We start from the raw sequence: 9,800 nt of genomic DNA, 5'->3' as shown, positions 1-9,800 counted from the left end.
AATAGATTTAATAAACCAATCTTGACATTTTTAGGATATACCCTCCTTGGTTGGTATGACCAGCTTCTGGGAGTGTCACCCCAGATACTCTCAGAAGTTGGTCACAATAAAATCATCACAATCATTCCATTCATACCAAAAAGTATATAATATATAATAATTATACACATATATTATAGCAAATATATAAAATATAGACATTGATTTAAAATTATGTATTATTCTGCATTGCTTTTCTGTTACATACATGTAAGAAATGTAAATATAAATACATGCATATTATTTTAAAAATAGGACTAGTTAATGGTTGAAATTAGTAATTAATAATAGGGCTAATTAAACAATTGATATGTACAACAAAAATGTAACAATATTTTTATAATGTTTCTGTTAGAGATTTTAACTCTTTGGATATTCTATTTTTGTAAGTTGTGTTACTGTGTATTCTTAAGCTGAGTAAATAAAATACCTTAAAAAAATTGAATGTATATAAAATGGGATTATTTAACCAAATATCATATTTAATAAAATTAACAATGACATATTTCATTGTTCCATGATACACCAGTAAGATGTTTTTGATATTTTTGTTTTCTTTTCAATAATATTTCTCTGAAATGCCAGCAGCCTCCCAGATACTCTTCTCTTCTTTTATGTAGTGGTAGAACTCAAACTGAAATATAAAATTTATTTTGACTTGCATCTCTGCTCCTTAAGACCGCATTACACTATTTCATAGTGGCAGTTAAATGAAATGACACCGAACTAAATATTCTCTCAGGAAAAGTGTTTTAGCATGGAATTCTTAGAATTTTACTCCCTAGTAACAGCAAATGTTTACATTTATAGAACTTAGTTTCCACTTCGCTAAAAATGCCCATCCAGTTTGTATCTACAGGTGTATTTTGGTAGCTGTTTGTCAGTCAAGTTCCTTTCATCTGTAAATCCATCAGGTAGGCCCTCCATGTCTAAAATTTTCATCATGTTTAGATATTCCAAAACAGGTTTGATATTATTATCATAAGTTAAGCCTCTTTTTGTCATGGAAAATGGTTATGAAGCATAGAAGTAATTTGAACTTGTGAAATTGAAGTTGGATTTCATGTAAGTTACCATTTTAGTAAAGAAATGAAAAAGTCCTGTTTAACTTGGTTTCCCTTTTCTAGTGACTTTGTTTTTTTACTTCTGAAACAGTCTTAATTTTTTTAATGACCCCACCTTTTTTTTTGCATTGTATGTATTTTTGTTGCAACTTCCACATAACATTCAACAGCTCAAGTGCAGTCAGTACATGCTTTCCTAGGTTCCTTATGGTCTCTTCATAGACCACCGAACATTTTTGGAGAAACAGTGCATACATTTCTGTTTCCATACTTCTCTCCATTCTCATCTTCAGTGCATTTGCAAATTAGAGAAGGATACTCTTTTTGTCCTATACTTTGCAAATATGATTTTAGGGCATGCCAATATTTTAACATCTATGGAAAGCAATAATTATAGTCATCTTGTAGGCACATGTCTAGGGAGGCTATCTCCTTCCATTTCTAGAAAGTAAAAAAAATCTTATTAAGTGCTTCTGCACATTTTGAGGAAATTGAAAAGTGACCCACAACTTTGATTATGAAAGGGAAGCAAATCACAATCCTTTTGAGCAGTATTGTTTACAAGGTATACAGGACATTTAGCCAGCAAGATCTTTAATTTTCTTTGGTAGGAAGTTTATAAGTTGAATGGAATTTGCATATATATAACATGTGTGTATACGTGTATATATATACTGTCTGCTGAATATGCAAATAGATGAATATCTTGATCCATTTTCTGTTGCATATAACAGAATACACAGAAGTGGGTAACTTATAAGAAATAAAATTTATTTCTTATGGTTTTGGAGGCTGCGAAGTCCAAGGTCAATGGGATGCATCTGGTGAAGATATTCTTCCTGGTGGGGACTCTGCAGAGTCCTGAGGTGGTGCAAGCCATCACATAGCGAGGGGGCTAAGCGTGCTAACATCCTAGTTTAAGTCTCTCTTCCTCTTCTTAAAAAGCCACCAGTTCTCCTTCCATGATAACCCATCAGTCCATTAACTCATTCATCCATTAGTCTATTCATGTGAGTAGAGCCCTCATGATCCAATCACCTCTTGAAGGCCCCATCTGTCAATACTGTCACATGGATAAATTGAGACCTGAGTTTTGGAGGGGACAAACATTCAAGCCAAATGAATGAGCAATGTTTACTTTGTGTTTGGACAGGGATCAACAATATTTTATTTATTACTTTTTGTAGTTCCATTAAAATCTTTGTAGAAATCAAGATGGGCTGGGCTCGATGACTCACACCTGTAATCCCAGCACTTTGGGAGGCGAGGCAGGTGGATCACTTGAGGTCAGGAGTTTGAGACCAGCCTGGTCAACATGTGAAACCCCATCTATACTAAAAATACAAAAATTAGCTGGGCATGGTGGCAGGTGCCTGTAATCACAGCTACTCAGGAGGCTGAGGCAGGAGAATCACTTGAACCTGGGAGGCAGAGGTTGCAGTGAACCAAGATTGCACCACTGCCCTCCAGCCTGGGTGACAGAGTGAGACTCCATCTCAAAAAAAAAAAAAAAAAAAAAAAAAGAAAACAAAATGAAAAGGAAAAAAGAAATCAAGATGATTTGAAGCTCCATTTTTCAAATCTAAGTACCTAACAATATCCAGGGGTAACATTTTATTGTTCTTGTTTCTGTGGTGTCTCATGTGATGTACTGTAGAAAGAAGAATCCTTGGTAAGAATCAGACCTGCACTGTCAGAGGCTACACATCTGTTATCCAAATTTCCTTTTTTGTTTGCCCAACAGGACATTTTAATTACAACCTCTGAATCAGGAAACGCACCTCAGTTTTATACAGGAATTGAAGGAATGGTAAGATAATGCATGCTCATTCATGTAGTATGCTGAAGCTAATTCAGTGGCCACTTTACAATATTCATAATTCTAAAAAATAAGTAAATGAAGAACATCATTCCATGTTTGTAGCTGGTTACCTTGCTGTGATAACCATTTTGGATCCGCATCCCTGGCATTTGGTTTGTGTGGACTCAGCTCCAGAGGAGTCAGCCAGGGTTCACCCTCCTCCTGGATAACCACATGCCATCAGCTGTCCCAAAGAGTTTAAAAAACAGTTTTAGAACAATTGAATCGCTTGGGTGCATTCGCTACTTAGGTTATCTAACGGATGATGTTCTAATGTAATAATTCAGTTTTATTCCATTTACGTCTTTTTTTTTCAACCTACCTTATAAGTCTTAGACTGAAAATTATGTAGTCTACCAATGCAGTTAAATTTTTAATACTTTGTGCATTTTGTGTTTATTTCATATATTTTAATGCTTTGTTATAAGCTCTTAAAGTCAATAAATATCAGGTCTTAATACATATCTATCTTTCAATTAATTAAACAGTGAATTTCTTTGTAATGTAACTTTTAACCTATAATTCTATGTTGACTGATGCTAGCATTGCCTTTCCTAATTTTATCTGTGCTTGAATGCAGTTTCTTTTGCTAATCATTTACATTTATTGATTCTATGTAATTTATTTTTAATGGGTTTATTATAAGCACTCTAAAGTTGAAGTTTATTTTAAGCCCAATTAAGAAGAGTCTGCATCCTAATAATATAAATAATTTACATTTATTTTCATAACTTATTTTCTACTTATACCAAATTAAAAGTCCTTGCTTATGTATCTTGTTTTAAATGTTACTAGTGAATGCTTTTATTTTTTGTAAGCCCCCCAAATATTTCTTTGTATGAAATGTAAAAGAACTTTTTAAAAGTTAAAGAATTTGTCTTCCTCTTACTTTTTCCTGATTTTGTCTAATTCCTATTTGAAATAAGATTTTAGGTAGATTTTACTCATTATTTTAAATTACATATCTTCCCTTTTAAAAATCATTTTAGTACGTGCATCTATTGTTGTGCCATTATTAAAAGTGACATTTAAGTTCTTATGCTCAATACCAGTCCTTTTATACCAGTTTCATCCTTTAAATTTTTTTTTTCTGAATCCTTACATCTTCACAGATACCTTCCTTTTGCCCAAACCCATGAAAACAGCTTACCTTGATCCACAATTATTTTTGTCCAGAACCTAAACATTATTCTATTCCATCTCATTTTAGGTTGTGGAGAAGTCTGAGTTCAGCCTGAAAAACAGATTTTTACCTGATCTAGTCCTAGCTCTGGGCCTGTAATTTAATTAACAATGCACTCTCAATATTTTCTTGCTTGTCTGAAGCTCAGTCATGGCTCTGAGACCTCTAGCAACCCCTTCTAGGTGTTAAAGCTCATACACTTTTCCTCTAACTGGAAGTCTTTCTAAGCTGTCTATACTGCTACCGTCTATTCAGCATGCTTGCCCTGTACTTATTTGAGTCATGGAAAGATTGCTTTATGCTCCATTTAGCTCCTCAAAGGCCAGAAAGGAGAGATTACTACCACAGCATGCACACAGGTCAATATTCCAAATTCAGCCTTCAATTGTTCTTTTCGAATCACCAGGGAAACCTCCCTCCTTCCATCAGGTATTTGTTTTTACTGATTAATTACTACCATGTATTTAAAACTAATTTCCTTAGAAACACCTCTAGCTGACTCGTTAATTATGTTTTCCCCAAGCCTGGCCATTGTCAAAGAACTTACTTAGTGTTAAAGAGATTATAGTTATTTTCCCATGAATATTTTAGTACTTTAAAACTGATCTCAAAGAACGTTAGAGCAGAGATGAAAGTTAGGGGTACGGAAAGCAAAGTGCAGGTGTGGGAGGCAGAAAAGAAAATTTAAAAGGAAATAAGGGAAAAATATTATGCTTATATTTCTGTAATATGAGAAAGTTTACCGATAAAATTCTTTAAGGGAGGGTAGGTAAATTGGAAGGAATTTTAGATGAATTTATTTAAACTAGAGGATTGAAATGATTAAATTGGCAAATGAAATTGGAAAATAAAAAAGTCAAAAGAAGGGTGTCTGATGACTTCCACTCTGTGGATTCTCTTAACTCCCCCTGAGAAAGGAAGGGTTAAGAGTGGTTCTCTTTCCTCCAGGACACTGCAGGCAATTTGTATGAGCATTGGCTGACGGAATTGATAAACCTGAAGATAAATGAGCTTAACTAGGGATTTATAATTGACTGATGATTAAACTAAGGTATGTTTTGGGGATTTCTGGATTTGTGTATGTGTGTGTAAACCTGCACTTTGTGGATTAACGTGATGCAGCTACACTTAAAGGCAGAAATTAGTTAATGAGGTAGAAAGACTTAGAGGGTCCCAAACTGAGTAAGGTTTCCATGTTAGCTTATACCCCATGCTAGCTGAACAAAACCAGATCTCATCCCAGTGTGGAAATGGGCATTTAGGACTTCCTAAATATTGATGTGATGTGTGTGGTAGCTCCTTTTTGGCTCTCTTTGCTAATTATTGGCAAAGTTTGGTGTAGGGTCAAATTTGTATTTTGTGTGAGTTGATTGACCATTTGTCCTTTGGTGCTCCTGCACCCCCTCATCCTCGCTCTTGTCCTTTTGTGGGGTTTTTTTTTTTTCTCTCTCTATGAGAAAATGTGTACAGAGACCTTCAGCAGATACAGGTGGAGAGACTCAGCCTAATTCTTCTGACCTCCTAATGTCATTCTGCCTTTTAGATTCTTAAGTATAAAAATTTTTCCCAAATAAAAATTGATAAGAAGTGTAATTTCATTAGCAGAAGTTTATTGTAGACTTTACTTGTTAGGGTTTTAAAGATAGGGTCACAAATTCTTTCATCCTCTTTCCTTCAAAAAGTGGAGTTTAATGCTCCTTCCCTTGGATGTGGACCAGACTTAGTGATTCACTTTCAACAGAGAATGTGGCAAAAATGATGCTGTATTTCTTCCAAAGCTAGGTTGCAGAGAGGATGCAGCTCCTGCCCGGTTGCTCTTATTCTTATATTGCCCACACTGGGGCAGACCGGTTACTACGCTGTAAAAAAACTCAAGTAGTCTTGTGGAGGGACAGTTTTTCATAGGGAGAAAAACCGAGGCCTCCTGCTGAAAACCAGCACCAGCATGCCATGAGAGTGAGCAACCTGGGAAGCAGATCCCTCAGTGTCAGTCAAGCTTTCAATGACTGCAGCCCTGGCCCTCATCAGACTACAATCTTATGATAGGCGTCAGGCCATAACCACCCAGTCAAGCTGCTTCTGAATTCCTGACCCTCAGACAATGTGAAATATAGTAAGTCATCATTGCTGTTTTAGGTCACTAAGTTTTGGGGTGATGAGTTATATTGCAATAGATAACGAATGCTGATTTTTATCAAGGATCTTGCCAGAGGAAAAAGCTAAAAACATGTGGGAAGGGCATTGGGCTCTGCAGGTAGGTGGACACCGAAAAAATATTCTCTTTTTTGAGAATATTAGGAAAGCCTGAAGGGCTCTGAAGAGATTGTTAGAGAAATCTGAATGCCCTCAGCGAGGCTTCTGGAAAGGGCTTATAGGAAAGAAAGAAAAATTATTTTTGGAAACTAGAAGAAAGGGGATCCTTGCCAACTTGTGGCAGGAAGTTTAGCAACAGTTTAGCAACACTGTCACCTGTGGTAATACGGTAAAGGTACCTTAATCAATGGGGATATCTAGTTAAGGAGATTTCTGGGCAGAGTGTTGAAGGTGTCTCCTGTTCTTCTCTTGTTGCTTCTAGTAAAATACAAGAGGAGAGAAACAAGTCAAAGAAAAATTACATAAAGCAGTGAGGACCTGGTGGGTTTTAAAGTTTGCAGCCTCTTTGGATAGCAAACACTGCTAAAATTTTTAAAAATTGACTTTTGAACAAAGATCAAATTCAGGGTACTCCCAGGAAGACATAGTATAAAGATGAACCTGAGGATGTGACTATAAAATGTTCTGTGAAGAAGTTAGAGAATGAGGTGGTGAGACAAAAGGCCCTCTAAGGAATTTAAGGGTGGGCAACTTCATGAGAAACCTGAGCCAGGACCACTTGGCTAAGCCACTCCTGAATTTTTAAACTACAGACAAATCACGAGAGATAATAAATATTTATTGCTGCTTTAAACCATTAAGGTTTGGTTTAATTTGCTGTGTAGCAATAGATAATGAACAAGTTGCCACTGACCTTTAATTATTGTAAAATCAATGGGGAGATGTCTGGCCTCATAGAAGATTTACCTGACATGAATTGGTCCTCTTCCTGATTCTAACATACGGAAATGATGGAAAACTATCAAAAGCTTGAATAAAAGAGTCATGTAACTGAGAGAATGGAATCCCTAGATAATAAAAACCTAGAGAGAAATCATAGTCATTTGGGAAGGGTAAAGTGAATGTAGTAACCTGGCCCATTGAGGTTTATGAGATATAGGATTGCATAAAGGATGAGGTTGAAGCTTTCATGTGGGGTCAGCAGCTGGAAACAAGTCCAACTGGATAAGGCCAAGAGCCTACAAGGGCGCACTCTCTTCACAACTATAAAGTTTGATTTTCCAGCCTGGAGAAGCAACATAGAAACTTGTTAAACATTCAAGACTTTTTCATGCACTGATTATTCTTTGTCCCTTTGTTGTGAGAGAGTTCTTTGAAAATAAAGCAAAGCAAGTGCATGGAAGGAATTCTGAGGCTACTTTCTCCAGGTGACAAACTTATGACAAAGCTCATTCTTAGGCAGTCTGTCTTCTATCTCTCTATAAGAATGTGTGTTACTATTTAGTTAAATTGCAAATGACAATCATTTTATCATGGAAAGTATGTTTGATTTGGTCCATTCTTTTGACAATGAGGCAGAGTCAGCACTAAGGAGGGGCAAATGAGGTGCCCAGAGCACAAAATTTAAGGAAACATCACCCTGAATGTGATGCCTCTTTAAATTTTGTACCCTAAGCACCTCACTTGTTTCAGCCTAGTCAAAAATCAGCCTTTGCAACGAGATGACACGGCAGGAATTTTCCATACATCGAATGAGCTAAATAAGTATGTCCATGGTATTGAAGAAAATATATTTAAAACAAATGATAACATAAAAGCATTTTATCAGATTCCTGGGCAAGATGGCCAAATAGGAACAGCTTCAGTCTGCAGCTCCCAGTAAGACCAAGGCAGAAGGCAGGTGATTTCTGCATTTCCAACTGAGGTACCCGGTTTATCTCATTGGGACTGGTTAGCCAGTGGCTGTGGCCCACGGAGGGTGAGCAGAAGCAGGGTGGGGCCTCGCCTCACCAGGGAAGTGCAAGGGGTCAGGGAATTTCCCTGACCAAGGGAGCCCATGAGGGACTGTGCTGTAAGGAACGGTGCTATCCGGCCCAGATACTATGCTTTTCCCACAGTCTTCACAACCCACAGACCAGGAGATTCCCTTGGGTGCCTACACCACAAGGGCCCTGGGTTTCAAGCACAAAACTGGGTGGCTGTTTGGGCAGACACTGAAATAGCTCCAGGAGTAGTTGTTTTTTTTTTGTACCCCAGTGGCACCTGGAACACCAGCGAGACAGAACTGTTCACTCCCCTGGAAAGGGGGTTGAAGCCAGGGAGCCAAGTGGTCTTGCTCAGCGGATCCCACCCCACACCCCCACGGGGCCCAGCAAGCTAAGATCCACTGGTTTGAAATTCTCGCTGCCAGCGCAGCAATCTGAAGTCGACCTGGGATGCTGGAGATTGGTTGGCGGAGGGGCATCCACCATTACTGAGGCTTGAGTAGGCGGTTTTCCCCTCACAGTGTAAACAAAGCCACTAGGAAGTTTGGACTGGGCAGAGCCCACCTCAGTACTGCAAAGCCACTGTAGCCAGACTGCCTCTCTAGACTCCCCCTTTCTGAGCAGGGCATCTCTGAAAGAAAGGCAGCAGCCCCAGTCAGGGGCTTATAGATAAAACTCCTGTCTTTGTGGGACAGAGCACCTGGGGAAAGGGGCAGCTGTGGGCGCAGCTTCAACAGACTTAAACATTCCTGCCTGCCAGCTATGAAGAGAGCAGCGGATCTCCCAGTACAGTGTTCGAGCTCTGCTAAGGGACAGACTGCCTCCTCAAGTGGGTCCCTGACTCCCATGCCTCCTGATGTGGAGACAACTCCCAGCAGGGAATGACAGACAACTCATACAGGAGAGCTCTGGCTGGCATCTGGTGGGTGCCCCTCTGATATGAAGCTTCCAGAGGAAGGAGCAGGCAGAAATCTTTGCTGTTATGCAGCCTCTGCTGGTGATACCCAGGCAAACAGGGTCTGGAGTGGATCCCAGCAAACTCCAGCAGACCTGCAGAAGAAGGGCCTGACTGTTAGAAGGAACATGAACAAACAGAAAGTAATAGCATCAACATCAACAAAAAAGATGATCATGCAAAACTTCATCTGAAGGTCACCAACAGCAAAGACTAAAGATAGATAAATCCTTTAAGATGAGGAAAAACCAGAGCGAAAAGGCTGAAAATTCCAAAAAACAGAATGCCTCTTATCCTCCAAAGGATCACAACTCCTCACCAGCAAGGGAACAAAACTGGATGGAGAATCAGTTTGATGAATTGACAGAGTAGGCTTCAGAAGATGAGTAATAACAAACTCCTCTGAGCTAAAGGAGCATGTTCTAACCCAATGCAAGTAAACTAAGAACCGTGATAAAAGGTTAGAGGAATTCCTAACTAGAATGATCAGTTTAGAGAAGAACATAAATGACCTAATGGAGCTGAAAAACACAGCATGAGAACTTTGTGAAGCATACCCAAGTATCAATCAATAGCTGAATTGATCAAGCAGAAGAAGGGATATTAGAGATAAAGCATG

At 38.4% G+C, this 9,800-nt stretch overlaps 1 long non-coding RNA gene across 2 annotated transcripts in view; it reads left to right on the top strand.

Annotated features, from left to right (window-relative positions):
* Nucleotides 1–347: 347 nt before the first annotated feature.
* The window catches only part of LOC103883274, a 56,767-nt gene continuing 47,314 nt past the window's right edge, over nt 348–9,800 (top strand). Inside the window, exons 1-4 of one of the 2 annotated variants that reach the window (XR_002521197.2) lie at nt 348–953; nt 2,848–2,913; nt 4,459–4,576; nt 5,096–8,118. This is a non-coding gene — a long non-coding RNA (uncharacterized LOC103883274). Of the gene's footprint in view, nt 954–2,847; nt 2,914–4,458; nt 4,577–5,095; nt 8,119–9,800 lie in introns of those variants that run through there. The other variant, XR_645468.4, reaches the window with a different exon arrangement.

The sequence above is a fragment of the Papio anubis genome, chromosome 4 (assembly GCF_008728515.1).
Source record: "Papio anubis isolate 15944 chromosome 4, Panubis1.0, whole genome shotgun sequence".
Classification (NCBI taxonomy): domain Eukaryota; kingdom Metazoa; phylum Chordata; class Mammalia; order Primates; family Cercopithecidae; genus Papio; species Papio anubis.
Note: the sequence above shows the minus strand (reverse complement) of the source record. Positions and strands in the feature narration are given on the sequence as shown.